This window comes from Lepidochelys olivacea, assembly GCF_965140295.1.
Source record: "Lepidochelys olivacea isolate rLepOli2 genome assembly, chromosome: 10".
NCBI classification, from domain to species: Eukaryota; Metazoa; Chordata; order Testudines; family Cheloniidae; genus Lepidochelys; species Lepidochelys olivacea.
This window is the reverse complement of record NC_140420.1, coordinates 71179415-71197019: the sequence shown is the minus strand read 5'-3', so window position 1 is coordinate 71197019 and position 17605 is coordinate 71179415. Positions and strand designations below refer to the sequence as shown.

General features: G+C 49.2%; 1 protein-coding gene across 8 annotated transcripts in view; it reads right to left on the bottom strand.

The window, feature by feature from the left end:
* NTRK3 (neurotrophic receptor tyrosine kinase 3) overlaps positions 1-17605 on the bottom strand; it is a 328552-nt gene that overhangs the window by 158181 nt on the left and 152766 nt on the right. The gene's annotated exons all lie outside the window — the stretch shown is intronic.

The window sequence follows — 17605 nt, the reverse complement described above, 5'->3', positions numbered from 1 at the left end:
GGCCAATAAACAGCAAGCACATTGCCTCCCTCCCCCGCTTCCACCCTGCAACACCAAGCAACCTGTCAAGCCCATGACAAGTGTCTTCTGGCCACAAAGCCATCAATCTCTGACCCTCTTAGCCAAGGAGCAATCTGCCTGGTGCAGGGAGCTGCTTGTTTCATTTGCAGCTGTGGTGCAAAAATAGATGGGAGGAGGGCAGCAATGGGGATCTATATGGCCAGGTGAAGGCGGTGATGAGCGAGGAAGGGAACAAACACAGGCCTGACCAACGGTCCCGCAGCTCTTTCTTCAGATGTATTGGATTTTAAAAACACGTTTCATAAGGGAAAGGGCCCAGAGGAATAAGAGGGAAAGAGTAACTGGAAATGCTGCATCCATGGGATCTATACCAGTTAGGGGTGTTCTCCGTGCAGAGAGAAGGGCTGGCCACCTCTTCCTGAACCATATTTTCTTCAGCAGCTGATAGGAATCACCAGGGGAGGCCGCACGGTCACTGGACAGCCAAATCCAGCATTACATCTCAAGAAGGTGTTACAGAAAGGCAGTGTCTGTCATCTAAGAGCATTAATACAAACTATTTGATCATCTTCCTGCATTCTGTCACCTGGCAGGGAATGAACTGAACTTCTGGGTCAAGTGGAGGACTCCCACAGCATTGAGCCATTTAAACAAAACCCAAAAGACAACAGTAAATGGCATGGAAAGCGCTGTAAACCAGTTTGTGCTGGGGAGTAAGTTAACACCCATTTTGAAGTTCAGGAGAGAATTATCTTTTCTCCGATTATGTTTTGTGTCCAAGGAGGATATTACTTGGGAAGGACTCTACCTCACAGGGTGGGAGAAGAATTTATTCTCCTTGGCTCATTCAATTCTCAGCCTCTCTCTGCTGTTAGGAGGTCAGTTAGTGACATTTGTAGTGGTGTATTTTTGTTTGCTTTTCTTTAACGTGGACAATAACTCCTTCCACATCACGCAGCCTTCATATGCTGGTGACTGTCAATCAATCACATCCTGGACTGGACTTGAACCAGAAAACTAAAGATTAAAAGGGCTCTATAGCGCAGGAGTAACCCCACGATCCAACCAGTCCACTACAGGCTGGGCTGTCAATCATTGCTCACACAGTAACATCCATTTTCCAACAAACAGAATCTACTAGGGTAGATCAGAAAGATCTGCTGGCTCCCAGGAAGCCAGCCCTGGCATATGCCAGGCCCAGTCAAAGTGAGCAGTAACAGAGGAAATGGGCAAAAGGGTTCTGAAGAAAACAAAAACCCAGGAGCTTTTGCCAATTTCTAGAACAAAAGCTGAACACCATCCTTTCTGAGAGTTCAGAAAGGCACAAGTCAGTTTTTTCCTCTTCCATTTGTGCAGCTATTCAGGTGCCGACTACAATAAGAAGCAGAAGTGCTGAAGACTGTCTCTGGGGTACGTGACACAAAAGCCATGTGAGAAAGCCTGTTGCCAGAAGAGTTCCAGACAAACTCCGCAGGCCTAAAAGGTGTGAAACATTTTGGACAAGGATCCAAATTCTGCAGTGTTTATTCAAAGCCAACATTAAGTCCCAACATCTTGAGCTTCCCTCCTTCATTATTTATTATCTATCTACCACCAAAATTAACCAGAAGCTTGAGGCTTCATTCTATGCCTCTGCTCCACAATGGACCAACCACCAAAGCACTTTTCACTACTAGGCGGGGAGGGACAGCTAAGCAAACACCAGCAGTTTCACTAGGTTCAGTGGATATGCGAGCACCATAGGAGCATGTGCAGCCACCAAAACTGGTTTCCCTTTGGCACCACTGGACTGGCAGTGCACAAAGGCCGAAGGACATTCAGCTCTTGGGCAGGATGTTGTCAAGAGATGGAGCTACAATTCCTAACTACATTATCATCACTCACTTCCATGATCACTCATGCAGGCTGCTCTCGGAAATGGAGGTGTGAAGCCACACAAGGAGTTCAGACTATGGAAACCAACCTTTCTTGAGAAAAACGCCCGCTGCCCACTTTGAGCTCCCCACAAAGGAAACTTCCGTTCCAGTGACAATGGCATTGAGGAGGGTTAGCTTAGGCCTATATCGGTATAACGATGTCACTCGGGGGTGTGAAAAATCCACACCGCTGGGAGATGTAGTTATACCAACCTATCCCACCACCCCACCATGTAGACAGCACTATGTTGACAGGAGATCTTCTCCCGTCGATATAGCTTCCACCACTGGAGGAGGTGGATTAACGTCCCTGACGGGAGAAGCTCTCTCGTTGGTGTAGCAGCGTCTTCACTAAAGCACTACGGCCTCACTGATGCAGCTGTGCGGCTCCTGCACTGTACGTGAAGACAAGCCCTTAGTCAGGGAACAGGAACTGAGCTACAGACTAACATGTCTCTCTCTTTAGACTACAGCAGCGCACTATTATCCATGTCCACGCACTAGTCTGGGTAGCTATCCATCTACATAATTACCTCCTGTATCTGTCGATGTATTTATCTACAGCACCTATTTATCTGAGCAGAGTGTCTCCTTGACTATTTATCTTTCTCTCTGCACAGCTCTAACATTTGTCTCTACTTTACAATGGTGGCTCCTGTAATTCTCAAACTAGGGTAGTTTCCCTAGGGACACGGGTCCCTTCTCAATATCTTACTTGCCATTCAGGGGGTGAATGATGGTGAGGTGGGCACGGATGGCAGAGACGCATTCCCACACGCTTGCAGGGAGCGGAGGCACAAACACGTCTGTGGGTGCACATGAGCGTGAGGGAGCATCAGCTGGGATGTATCTAGCAGACACATGGACTATGCTGCCATGGGGTATTTCTTTTTCTGAATAAACCAGGATGGCAGCTGACCAGCCTTTATCTTTTTACTTGCCTCATCTAATCTCTTTCCCTGCATCATTCTCTGCACACAGAAAGCAGAGCACGTCCTGCTCTCAGTCAGCCCAACATAACTCTGTTGACTTCAGTGCAAAGTGAGGGTGCTCAGCACCTCACAGGATTGGGTCCCTGACACGGATACATTCGGACACACTCTTTGGCAGGCTCATCCCCCTCTTTTGCTGCCTAGCTAGCAACAGCAGCCACATTGCTTCAGGAGAAGCTGATGAGTCAACAGCTGCAACAAAGAAACCTTACCCCCACAGAGCATCCTAAAGGAGACAGCAGCCCTCCCCCACTTTTCACCCTTGCACCCACCCCAGGGCTGGGGGAAGCACAGGGACACGGAGATGCAAACGCCTCAACTCCTTTATTCTGGCGTTTGCTTCTCTGAATTCTGCTTCCCTGCCGCCCCCCCCCCCCCGAACAGTGAAAAAGGCAAACAAAAGCTTATAAATTATCAATTCCTCTTGATTGATTTTGCTGAGAAAAGCACATAAAAAAATATCACACCGAGGAGGAGAATAATTTACCATTTCAAGCAGGGAATGCTGATGTTGCTGAGACAGCTCTGTGCAGGCAGGCCACCGCTGTGCTGCCCAGCAGATTCTCCTTTCCAGCCTCCTCTCCAGCCTCTTCCCTTTGCCCTCTGGGGTCACACATACAAAACCAAACCCTTTCCTCTCACAGCTGCTTTCCAACAGGACGCCTTGCATTTCCACCAGTGAGCATCACCTCCCACGCCTGGCACCGTTGTCTGGGCATAGTGCACCCAGCTCAGGTGCCTCGTGTCCCAGACATGCAAGCGAAGGGGGTGCCATTCATGACGGAATTTGTAGAACGATCATCCCAAGGTTCAAAGGTATGAGCTAGCATTTGTGAGCCCATCTGACTGGGCAATTACAGCTCTGCCCCACGTTTATTTCAGCACCTCTTTCTTTCTCAGCAGCTCAAGCTGGTGAAAGATGCTAGTCTGACAGCCCTGGAGATCAAGGCCTCTATTTATCCCCAGGACAGGTAAAGCACAGACAGCAGCATGGCAAGTTTCCCCCACTTACCACCCCAGCAATGTGCATCAACTCTAACCGGGAGGAACTACCTCCAGTCCATGCTCAAGTTTACATGCTGCTACCTCACCACTACTGCAACGCACAAAGGCTGCAATAGTGGTGTGGATGCCTCCTACCGCCTCCACCTGCCCAGGAGACTCCACTCTTTCCTCTTCCAAAACAGACCTTGCCACACATATCCATGCTCGCTGTCTCCAAGATAGATGGCAGCAAGTCCCTCTACCCAATGATTAACGGGGATGCCACTGAAGCTACAACTCAGGCACCAGGCGGTTGTCTGAGTCTTAAGCAACAAAGGTTCAAAGTGAAAATATTACTGTAGTGTTCCACACATGCCAGCGGTTCCCCAGTCACTTCCAAACCAAATTCAAAGTCTTGGTCCTAATCAGTAATGCCCAAAATAGCTGAGAACCCGACTATATCAGAGATGACGTAATCGCCCACAGTCCAAAGATACTAGTACAGTATAAAGGACATATGAGCAGGCAATTCAGTTCTTGGCCTTCTACCAGTAAGGGGAACAATTAGTGCCAATTGCAGTGATGGTATTCTTGTTGCATGGGCACCTGTCCACTGGAAGCGATGGAAATCACCAGGCTCATGTCACAGAACCCAAACAGCTAGCAAGTCTGTGGTCACGACTGACCTGGACTGGATTCAAATAGGCCACTTCGCTATATCCCGATGTCAAACCCCTGACTATTCAGCCTTTCCCCTTATTTCCAGTTGTGAAGCGGGCACCTCTCTGCTATATTGTGACCTCCGGCTCATTTCAGAGGGAGGAGCACCAAATAGTCATAAGCTAGTAACAGCTTTCAGCTACCACCAACATAAGATGCAACCAGATGTCTAGGCCAGAAGTGAAATGCACTGTATTAGTGGTGCCATCAAACAGCCAGTTTCCCCGTGGCTTGTTTTTATTATTTTTTTTTTTCCAAAAGTATCACCCTCATTTTCCTCCTTTTTTCTAGTCTTTGGTATCAATAGCCAACAGCTCTAAACAGGCAGAGAAGTTTGACAGCTGGAATTTTAGTTTAGAGAGAATAAATTATTTGGATTGCTGCAAAACTCTGCACTGTGTACATGCACACAGCTGTATTTTTTGTGTTTGTTTTTAATTCAGAGCGAGGGAGCATCTATTCTCTCTAAGTCACTGTGGCTCATCCTCTCCCCTGTCTTTAGGGAGAATTTTTGGACCACGCAGCAGGAAAAATAAATAAATAAAAGCTATTATGAAATAAGTAAAATGACGGCAGCTTTGGATTGGAAGTTATTTCCCCTCCTTGCTGCAGTAATGATCTGATTAGGGTTCAATCCTACCGCATCCTTCATGCTCTAAGTCATCTTTACAGAGTTAAGCTGCCTGAGGGAGATGGATGGAGGGAGTGTGTGTGTGAGATTCTGATATAATACAGTATTGAAGGGATATTGTGCTCACCCTCTGGCCACCTCATAAAAATGAGAAATTTCTTTGGGCTCTGAGGGGTTTTTTCCAGGGCATTTGCAGAGATGTGTTTTTGCAAAACTATCATTTCAGCCACATATAATTTATGTGCATTTTTGGATCTGCTACATCAGCTGGAAATCTACCCACCCCTGTGAATCCATTGCTTTCCCAGACATTACCATCATTCCCCCCATGCTAATCTGTCTTGCATCCCTCACTTTGACTTGCCAGCTTCCAAACTGTGCAGGAAGCCAGAAGGGTGTTCTGGTTCCACACCACCTAACCATGAGGTGGCTGGTTGTAGCCCAGCTCCTTAGGGCCAAGAATCAGACCACTGGCTTTCTCCATGCTTCCTTTTCACATGCTGGTTGCACGTTTGTGGAGGACATAGCAGAGCACAGACACAGCCCAAAAGGTTCAGTCGGAGTCCTGGGATATGCTGTCTGGCTTTATATGGCAAGGACAGTCAGAGACTGGAGCAGGGCATTCAGAGAGGGGTGAAGGGGAAAGTGACAGATTGTTTCTTTTATTAAACTACATTATATGCTGGTGAAAGATGCCAGAATGACAGTCTTGGACAGGGATATCCTCTGATCCACAGACCAGACATAGCCCAGGTAACTGCAGGGCAGCTTTCCCGTTCTGCGCCTCTGCCATGCCTTGCAGAGACCCTGAGGAGCTAGAGAGGAATGCAGGCCCGAGCTAGAGAGGAATGCAGGCCCCGTGGCCCATTCAGTTCTTGGCTCCTCTCCGGAGATGACTCTTACCAAGCATGACCATCAGCATGTGATTTACGCCCGGGATGTGGGAACCTGTCCACTAGAAATTGGATTGAGACCCAACAAATCCTCTCACTGAACCACTGTCAGATGGATCTTAGCAAGCTATCGCCCTGCAGCAGCGAGCTCTATAGGTTAATTATATGTTATTTTTAAAAGGTGTTTTGTGGATTTGTTTGAAATGCCAGGTGCCCTCTACTTCCTGCATGATGAGATGGGCTAAATAAGAGTCGTTGACTGGCCATCTCTGGCTTTGCCATTATTTTATGACTGCTATTATTTTTGCTCTTTCTCTTCTTCTTTACAAATTGAACAGACCCATGGCAACAAAAGTAAATGTGAAAGTGATACAAACCACAGGAACCTGTGTGCAAGCAGTTGGCATATGAGCAACAGTTACTGTATTACTCCTAGGGTTACTGAGCATGCTGAAGCAAAGGGAAATATGCTTCTTACGTAGCAAAAAGAGGGGACATGGGGTCACTCTGATTGCATAACAGGACATACAGGAGACTATAGTCTTCCCTCCCCACCCCAACCTAAGCTGGGTGCAGGAATGAAAGCATATGTGTGGTGGAGAGGGGGAGCCACCAGAGACTACAGTCAGCAGGCCATGTAAGCACCCAGAGAGAAACAAAGACAGAGTATGCTCTCAGGGTGCAATTACCATCCAAGTATGGGACTGCTCCACGGCTAGTGCACTGCCATTCTGACTGCATCAATGATGGGGCCAAATCCAGAGCAGCTACACAATGCATCTGCACCTGCATCAGTGCCACCAGGCATGCAACGCCATCTATAGCAGAGTGACATTGTTTTCTGTGCACAGAACTGGAGCCACCTTAAACACCCGCTGTTGATTCCAAGAGGGTATGTGGAGAGCTCTGGAGACCAGGAATGAAATCCATGCTTTTAGACACTGGGTCGTGGGGTAGCCCAGCAAGTCTGAGAAATAACAATTTGTGCTTTTCCAGCACCTCCTGTTCAAGGAGATCGAAGTGCTTTGCAAGGTGGGTAGACAGAGTTCTGCAGATGTGGAACGTGAGGCACAGAGGGATTAAGTGACTTGTCCAAGGTCAGTTGCTGAGCTGTGAAGAGAACCCTGGACTCCCAACTCCCAAGCACCTGCTCTAATAACTACAGACTACTACGTCTCTGGCTAGCAACTGCATTTACACTTGCCAGGATAAAATTATGCAGTCTACCAGTCCTCACACTTGATGACTTAAACTGATGGAAGAACCCTGCCCCACCCACTACAAGGAACATCATTGCTCAATTAGGTGCATAGACTAAATGGACTATTAATGTGATCCAGTGAGGCAGGAGCCAGGATACGGAACTAAAGAGAACATTGGTCTGTTCTGGTAAACCAATTCCTAGCTGCCTGAAATTAGGTAGGCCTCTTTAAGCTGGCAGAGTGCAGTTACAATTTGTCATACACCAGCTAGAATAAAGTTGGCACAAACAAAAATTATTTGTCAAGGGTGGTGGCGCCAGTGAAAAACAGAAGCTTCTGCCTGTGTGCTTTGCAGCCAGAGCTCCCTGGCTGCAGTATCTGCACTGTACCTTCGGTAATCTTTCAGTGTTGTGTCTAATACCATGTATATGAGCACGGCATATTCTCTGCATATGGTTCAATCTCCTTTATCAGCCAGAGTAATTTGGCTCCAGCAGGGACAAAGCAAAGCAGCAGATCTAAAGACCGATTTAAATATCATAATCAGAGCAGCTAGACAAGGAGAGTGCAGTGGTACTCAGGGCTGGGCTGCACAAGGCTACCACAGCAAAGCCTGGAATCCAAAAACAGCGTCTGCTCCAAAAGCCTCCAATAGCGGTTTTCGCCGTCAGAGAGCAATCACTTTTTTTACTTTTTTCTCGATCCACAAACCCTCTTTCTTATTTTTTTCCACTTGGCAGCTCAAACTCAGCCGAGATTAATTAGTCTAGGCGACATTTAAGTACTGCACACAGCACACAAATGAAGAAAAAGGAATGGCTCACTCCAAGTGCCGCTGTACTAGCCTTTCACGAGCTGAGGTCACAAGTGAAAGGAGTTGGCTAGGTCTAGCCGGATTCCTAGTAGAACCTTGTTGCTATCCACAAAGCATTGGTCAAAGCACTGCACCAGAATTTGTTGTTTCTCTTTGAATGTTATGTTTCCAGTGGGTGTCGTGTCCATTTATTGCATGTTAGGAGGGTGGGATGCTGGAGGAAGATGGGGAAAGTTTTGTTCCCGCTCTGGGATTGATTTGGGCAGGTTTCCTTTTTCAGTGTAAGTTATGTTTTTACTTATATTTCATTAAAGCATCCAGAGACTCTGGGAATGTATGCCCAGGAATAAAAACATAGTGCTCTTAGTGGAACAAGCAGTCATCTGTTCTGCAGAGACTATCTCCCGGAATAGCAGGAGGTGCCGAAGGTCAGGATGGCGGTGCATTGACAGAACTGTTTGGGAGAGCCCAGGGTTGGAATAGCAGAGGGTGCTCTACAAAAAAGGAGGAGGGTGCATTAGTAGGGCTGTTGAGTGGTCAGAACTGGGACAGGGCGAGGGCTTCCAGGGCAGATTACAAGTGTCACGGCACCTTCCTCTGGAGAGTACTAGACTTGTGTAATTGGGGATGCTGTAGATCAGGTCCATAGCATATGCGAGTCCTCAGATTTTCATAGCATATCCATTTTACTTGGACCTGCTCTGTAGCAGGCCCCATTATTGCCCATCACTTTGGCCATGTCACCTTTATCCTGGATCTCATCTCACTATATCAAATTCAAACTTCTTGCCCTCACCTTATTGGCGCTTCACAATTCTACCCACCCCTATTTGTCCACTCTGTTCTCTCACTGTACCACCCCTACCACCATGATCGCCACCTTCTCCTATCTACCAACAACCATTACCCAACCTCGTTACCCTGTTTGTGAGCTTCTCAAATACATATCTCCAGGCTTTCTTCCCTCCTGCCCCTTACATATGGAACATCTTCCCTGAACTGATCAGCAGGGCCACTACGCTCTGCTCCTTCAAAACTCTTCTCTGGCTGATTTCTTATGACATCCCAGCAATCAGTGATGGACACATGGGGTGTTTTAGGCATTTGCATCTACCCGGATGCAACATAGACTAATCCCATTTGACCATCAATTATATATTTGATTATATACCTCTCCCTCAAATTTCATGGGTCACATTGTAAATTGTAAACTCTTCCAGGGATCATCCAGGTCTTCATATGTGTTTGTACAAAGCCTAATACAAGAGCGCCCCAAATCTGGCTGGAACAGTAATAAACAAATTAATTAATTAATTATAATCAGGAGTATGGTGACCAGTGTGAAAAACTGGGACACTTTTTGGGGGGGGAGGAAAAAGAGGGGGTATACTTGCGTTTATAAGACAAAACGGTCCCAATAATATTGTCTCACCCGAATCAGGACTGAGATACAGTGACATGGCTGTGAAGGAGAGTCCCAGGAGTGGAATAACCGTGTGGATGCAGATGAGGATTGAAGTGTATTTAAAAGCTGTGGGAGGCGGGCAGGACTAGAATAATGGGGCAGAGGGGTGAAGGAGGACTGCAGATCAGGACTGAGATGCATTCAAAAGCTGGAGGAGGCAGGGCTGGAATAACTGGAGGGACTGCAGATTACGACTGGGGTGCCTTTGCAGAGGTGTGTGGAGATGTTTGTGTGATACCTATGCCTGGCAAAGCCCAGGAGCACTGTCAGTCTCTTGCACTCAAAAGCTATTTGATAGGTATGGACATTCTCTTTAATGAAGCTGTGAGAAAAGATTCCTCTAATGTTTTTGAGCAGAGCTTCCACGAGTCTCCCTCCTCCTGCCCCTTTGCAAATTACTGGGATATTGTCACTAATTATCAGGCTGAACAAGTGAAATTATGCAATTTGTTACAGACACACTAGAGAAACAACACACAAAGCAGGTTTAGACATGAGGAAAAGAGGCAAGTTCTGAAGAACCCTTGAGAGAGTCTGCCTCACACAGCCCCCATGGTGAAGCAAAGGGAAAGTGCTGCTGTGGGGGTGGGACGGGAGGGGGTGTCCCAACGGGAGAGCGGGAGCATTGTTGTGTTTCATAATGTCTTCCTTTTTTGCTAATGTTTACTTCAAGCATTTCACTCTGAAGTCTTACAAAGAGGATTAAGTAGTGAGGAGGTCTCACGAACTTAGGAGGAATTAGTCAAGCGGTAATCAGAAAGGAAATTAATCTGAAGAGTTAATTAATCAGCCAAGGCTGAGAGACTTCAGCCAGTCCTCCCTCACACACCTTCCACTTAGCAATTTCACCCATGAGTACAAAATATGGCAGTCACAGGGATAGAAGGAGACATTTGAGTGGGGGAAACAGTCAGTATCTTGTTCTTCCTCCCACTGCTTTCCAGTGGTAAAGCACAGTGACTACACAGCATGGGGTTACAGTTCCACCTTTCCCACTATGATTTGGGGGTGAATTTGGTGCTTCTGCATGTGAGCATCTTATAGCTCTGGTTAGAGCTAGGCACAGGTCAGGAAGGGGCTGCACAAACTTCCCAAGCACAACCCTACAGTGCTAATACACCACAATCTAGTCCTGCAATCCACTGATTACTAATCTCTGCTCATGCAGCTCATCCCTGATTTCTACCCCTCCTGCTGCCCCACTCTGTCACCTTCATACAGTGTTGCCAGTGCTCCTCAGCCATGACCTTCCAGCTAACGAGCATAACTAGCTCAGACGAGCTTTAAATTACTCAAGTAATAAGGCATTCACCTTGGAAACTATACCACTCTCTCATACAGCTCACCTGCAGCAAGGGAAATTGGGGTTAGATATTAGGGCAAGCTTTGTAAATATAAGGATAGTTAAACATGGGATAGGTTGTGGAGTCCCCATCACTGGGGGTATTTAAGAACAGGTCGGACAAATGCCTGTCAGGGATGATCTAGGTATACTCGGTCCTGCCTCGGTGCAGCGGGCTGGGCGAGATGACCTCTCAAGGTCCCTTCCAGCCCTACATTTCTATGATTAGGAAAAGTTTCGGGATAGTGAAGCTACATATTCTTGCGCTTAATTTTATCTTGCAATTTCCAGTTCTAGCCCCTTACCCTAAGAAATCCCTCTCCTTCCTCACTGTTTACATCTTTTAAATATGCACTGCTGGTTATCACATCCGCTTAGCCGTTGTCTAGCCAAGGTATACATACTTAGCTTTTTTGTACAATTTAATCCCTGCAGAACCTTAATTATTTTTGTTGATCTTCTCTGAATTCCTTCCAAGAGGGAATCAAGTGAACTGTTTTGCAAAATTGCTCTCGTTCCTTCCATGCTATGTTTTGCCTAAAGTATATTTCCCTTGGGATGGGATACACACCACCCACAGTGGTGGTAGTGGGATAGTGAAGCTTCAGTTAAAGCCCACGGCATTTAGGAAACATCTCTGCAATTCACAGCAGCAGCAACTTTATTCAGATAATGCATCTCCAAACTTGCTAGACCTAGGCCAGTTTGCTAAAACATCTGAAGTCTCATTAACGGTACCGTTATTATTAGACTGTGTTTATTCACTCAGTGGACATTTTAATTGCTCTCATGTCTAGGAGAGGCTTCTATTGTTCTTTATAGACCAAAATTAAAGATTCATTCCCAAAAGCTGCCTACAAGCCTCTCTGAGGAGATGCTGCGAATTCAATGTCTAGTTAAAACCGTGAGGGGTTATTCAACTATGTGAAAGAAATTCATGCATGAAAGCTCCTTCTGCATAGGACACCAGAAACCCTCTCCCCAAATAACCTCCCCTAGACTAATTTCTAAAGATGTTCATTGGCTCTTATGTCTTTTATCAGATGACAGCCCAAAATGGAGTTGACTTGATTCACAGAATGGTAGCTGCAGTAATCAAAGTATCCTACCCTGGTATCAGAAAGTGCAAACAGCCACCATGGTTGATTGTTGAAAAAAACCCAAACCAACAGAAGACATACTAAGCCCTGGTCTATACTACAAACTAATGGTGATGCAGCTATACCAACCAAACTCCCAGTGTAGAGAGTGCTACGTTGACAGGAGGGCTTCTCCTGACAACATCGCTGCCACTTCTAGGGAAGGTGGAATAACTATGCCAGTGGGCGAAGCTCTCCCGTTGGCATAGGCAGCATCTTCACTAAGCACTAGAGCGGTGCTGCTGCAAGCCCTCGGCCTCCTCACAGACATCAAAGGGGACATTTTTGTAGAGGTTTTAGCTGTGTAAGTACCACCCAGTGCTCAGGAGAGCCCCCAAAAGCTTGAGCCTACATTAGGGTGACCATATGTCCCATTTTGGCTGGGACAGTCCCTTTTTTGAGCCATGTCCTGGCCATCCCGACTTTTTTGGTAAATCTGGCCCTTTGTCCCGTTTGCTCTTGCCATCCTGATCATCAGTTGGCAAGATTAAACTGGACAAATGCCCAGTATTGCCAAAAAGTGGGGTGTGAACTCTTGCAGGGAACAGAGGAACATGTGGGGAGGAGGTGAGCAGCAATGCCAGCCCTGCGCAGGAGGGAGGGTTGGGGAGAGCAGCTCGGGCCAGCAGGGGGGCTCAGGTCAGTTCTGCACACAGGAGGGAGAGAGGGACTTTGGACTGGCCCCGCCTGGGTGGGAGGCAAGAAGCGCTCGGCCCCGCCCCATGAACGAAGCAGAGGGTGGGGGACCTCCTTGGGCCAGCCCTGCACGCAATGGGTGGCCGGGGGGCCTTGAGCCAGCCCCGTTCACGGGGAGGGGAGGAGAAGGAGGGGGAGGCCTCAGGCAAGTGACCGGAGGGGGGGGCCAGCCCTGCATGCAGGGGTAGGGAGGGGGACCTGGGGCCGGCCCTGTGCACTGTCCCATTCTCCCTTTAAGAAAACATGGGCCCCCTTGCCTATATAGAGACTGAGCTACCTTTGACACCGTGCCCCCCGCCCCCCGCCCCCCCCCAAAGTGGGTGGTGCCACCAGTTCAGGAGTAAAGTCATTGGCAGGTAATAGTGTATGAGAGAAGCTTGTACTGCAATGATTTGTTGGCATGGAAATGTGGAGGAAGCACGGCCAGAATGCTCCTTCATTAACCACCACGGATGGACACATTCCCTCAACCCCTTTACAAAAATCAAGAGGAAAAGACCCATGTTTCAGGAGAAAGACAGAACATTGGATGCTCTGGCAGAGGCTGAGAGCACACAGGCTGTTGTGAAGGTCAAAGGGGAGCGTTGAGGGAGTCAAAAGGGAGAGTATGTTCAAGTCTGGCCGGAGTTCATTATCAAAGGAAGGATGTTATAGAAAGAAATAGCTGGACACGCGCAGGCCAAAACATAACAAGGTTGAACTCCGAGGAGACAGAGCAGCCTCAAGGGAAACAGATTCACTTCACAACAACCCACTCTGCTTCCCGACGGTCTGCTCAGTCATGGAATGAATGGGCTTACTCTGAAATCATCTTCCCTGGTTTGTCTTCTCGCATTATTTCAAAGTGAGGCTGGGATGAATTAACAAGGGAAAGGATACAAGAGCAGAACGTGCACCGCTCCCTTGTATCACATGCTGGCAAAGGCAGACTGCTTTGGTTGGAAGAAAAAACTACTTTTGAAAGCGAGTGAGTTCTATCTCCTGCAGGACTTTGGCTGACTATGCTGCTAATCAGCTCCCCTCAGACCAACACTGCAGATGGTGCAGGAGGCCCTGAGAGCCAGATGCCATGGTCAGCGGGAAAGAGAGATTCCTGAGCAAGATAAGCGGGAAAGGCCCCCACAGCCCTGTTTCCTCCATGCTGATACCTGCACATGAGAAAGCATTAGATCAGTGGACTCAGCGGAGTGGTCCAACCAGGTGTTAGCACAGGGGTGGGCAAACTTTTTGGCCCGAGGGCCACATCTGGGTGGGGAAATTGCTTGCAGGGCCAGGGCAGGGGGTTGGGGTACGGGAGGTGGTGCAGTGTGCAGGAAAGGGCTCAGGCCAAGGGGTTGGAGCAAAGTGGTATATGAGGGGCTCATGGAAGGGGGTTAGGGTGCAGGAGGGGTGTGGAGTGCAGGAGGGGGCTCAGGTCAGGGGATTGAGGTGCAAGAGGGATGCGGGGTGTATGAGGGGGTTCGGGCAGTGAGTTGGGGTGCAGGAGGGGTGCAGGGTGTGGCAGGGGGCTCAGATCAGGGGGTTGGGGTGCAGGAGGGGTACAGGATGCAGCAGGGCAGGGAGCTGGAGTGCAGGAGGGGTGCGGGGTGCAGGAGGGGGCTCAGGGCAGGGGGTTGGGGTGCAGGAGGGGTGCGGGATGCGGCAGGGGGCTCAGGGCAGGGAGTTGGGGTGCGGGGTGCAGGAGGGGTTCAGGCTCCGGCCCAGCACCGCTTACCCAGAGCGGCTCCGGGGTGGCAGTGGCGCGCACCGGGGCCAGGGCAGCCTCCCTGCCTGCCTGCCCTGGCCCCACGCCGCGCCGCTCCGGGAAGCGGCCGGCACCACGTCCCTGCGCGGCCCCTGGGGGTGGGGGTAGGGGTGAAGAGGGCTCCGTGTGTTTCCCTCGCCTGTGGGTACCTCCCCCAAAGCTCCCATTGGTCACGGTAACCCGTTCCTGGCCAATGGGAGCTTTGGGGGAGGTACCCACAGGCAAGAGCAGCGTGCGGAGCTCTCTGCCGCCCCGCCCCCACCCCCACCTCCAGGGGCTGCAGGGATATGTACACATTCCCATCTGTTTTGATATGTACACATTCCCATCCTGATATAGGGTACTGGAAGGTGGCCCTTTAAGAAAAACGAATGCCGCAGCACAGGGCCCTGAGGGAGCTACCAACTCCCATCTGGCTTTCTGGGTTCCCTACCTCGGAGGAGGAGCGCCACGTGGTTGCTTTTGTATTGGACACACTATTTGCCCCATAGAACGTCCTCTGAGTGCCCTGTAAACAGACTTCTGCTAGGCCCACGCTCTTTCTAAGTGGGTTCCATGGTATATATGTGCTTATTATATAAAATTCAATAATTTATAGTGCGCCCCTCACCACAGCATCTTCAGTACAGCTAAATATTCAGAATGCTAGTTCTCATCTATGAAGCTCTCTCTTCATAGTCAGAGGCCTGGGTAGCGCAGTGATAGATGTTCTCTCTATGTGGTACCCTGACAGCTGAGATCAAAACAGGCACTGCTGCTTATACCCTCTTGATTAATGCCTCAGAGAGCAGGGCGCTGTCAGTGCGGGGTCTCCAGTCTGGAGTTTGATTCTCTCCTTGCTCCAGGAGAGCGTGAGAACGAAATCCTAGTTCCACTGAGATCAACAGCAAAACTTCCATTGACTTCACGGGGGCCAGGATTTCACTCTGAGTGTGTTGACGTTTTGGGCACGTTTGTTTTCTCAGCAGTTTTCAAAGCGGAGGTTGAACAGAGTTAGTATGTTATGCTGGCAGAGGGTGAGCTGGGGCAGGAAGACCTTTCAGTGCCATTTGACAGGCTATACCTGATTATTGGGTTCAACGTGATTATAAACATATTGACATGCACGCCAGATAACTTGCAAGAAGGAACGCATGTACGCACACATGGGTATACATATGTACAGAGGAACTCACACCCTCTCATGTACTGCTATCACTGGGGTGGGCAAACTTTTTGGCCCGAGCGCCACATCTGGGTGAGGAAATTGCTTGCAGGGCCAGGGCAGGGGGTTGGGATGGGGGGGCAGGATGCGGGGTGTGGGAGGGGGTGCGGTGTGCAGGAAGGGGCTCAGGGCAAGGGGTTGGGGCAGAGGAGGGGTGCGGGGTGTATGGGGGGGTCAAGGGAGGGGGTGAGGGTGCAGGAGGGGTGTGAGATGTGGCAGGGGGCTAAGGGCAAGGAGTTGGGGTGCAGGAGGGGTGCAGGATGCGGCAGGGGGTTCAGGGCAGGGAGTTGGAGTGTGGGGTGCAGGAGGGGCTCAGGCTCTGGCCCGGCACCGCTTACCTAGAGCGGCTCCGGGGCCAGGACAGCGTGTTTCCCTTGCCTGTGGGTACCTCCCACGAAGCTCCCACTGGACGCAGTAACCCATTCCTCGCCAATGGGAGCTTTGGGGGAGGTACCCACAGGCAAGAGCAGCGTGCGGAGCTCTCTGCCACCCCACCCCTGGGGGCTGCAGAGATGTGGTGTGGCCGCTTCCCGGAGCGGTGCGGTGCCACAGGGATGACAATCCCGCAGGCCGGATCCAAAGCCCTGAGGGGCCGGATCCGGCCTGCAGGCCGTCGTTTGCCCACCCCTGTGCTATCAGATGTATTTGTTCCAAAATCGCCACAGAGCAACAGACAGCTTCAAAGGTTGTCCTGGCTCAGAAGTAACAGAATTCAGTTCCCTGGTCTCCATTCCCCTTCCATTTCCGTATTGATGTTTATTCTCTTAATTTGAACACAACCCATGCATCTTGTTGCCCGGCCTGGGACTGCTTTTCTCAAGTGGCAATAACCGTTCTTCTTAATTCATTCCTTCTCCAGGAAAAGAGCTTTTCCTGCATGAAATACTCACATCCGCCAACATGATGATCGACGCAGGGTGCAGCGAAAGCTGCCAGAACTAACACACGCTCTGGAACCAACCAGACCACGCAGAGAGGTAAGTGGAAAATCTTTACATACTCCACTTGTCAAGGCTAAAATATATACATACCCGCAGCTCCAACAGCCGACATGCTGGGAACAATATATCCAGGCAGGCTTCCCAGGCATTGGGCATGCAGTTCAATGTTTATGCTAAAGAGTATTAACTAATTCTCAAGGCAAGCAACAAGGTTATTAAAGGGAAAGCCTGGCTGACTGCATAATGCAAATGGGAGGTGAAGCAGGGGACATCAGCAGAGTGGTTGGACACTGCTAGAGCAGAAGTAAAAGGGGCTGTAAGTACTGCACACTTTACAAAGGTCTGGGTAGTGCCATGATCAAGTTGAGAGTGATGGAATGAATCTAGTGTCATCCATTCAAGAGGACAATGCCCCTCGGAATACAAGAGCTGTAACACGAAGAATTTCACTAAAATGTTCATTCCGCCCAAATAGTTTTCATAAAGCCAGACAAACAAGCTGGAAAATATCCGCTGAGTCACCCTGACAAGTTTCCATTACATCCTACAGGGCTTCTCTTCACAAAGGGCCCATTATCAGCCAGATTTTCAAAAAGCATGTTGGAGGTACCTCGGGTGCTGTGCTCTTGTGAAAATCTGGCCACCAGTGTCACAGTGTGAGAGGCTGGGTGCTGAGCACTGGTCTTCTCGAAACAGTGCCTCCATCACCATAGGGATGGTGTCTCCATCAACCACTTGGGAAGCCTACTCCACTGCCCAACTGCACCTAGCCTTCAGAACTTTCTCTTCATGACCTTCAGAATCCTTCCTTCACTGGACGGCACGCCACCGCATGGTCCAACTGCCTTCTGAAACTTTGCCAACTACCAACCTTCCATCCTTCCTTCCTATTGTTGCCTGG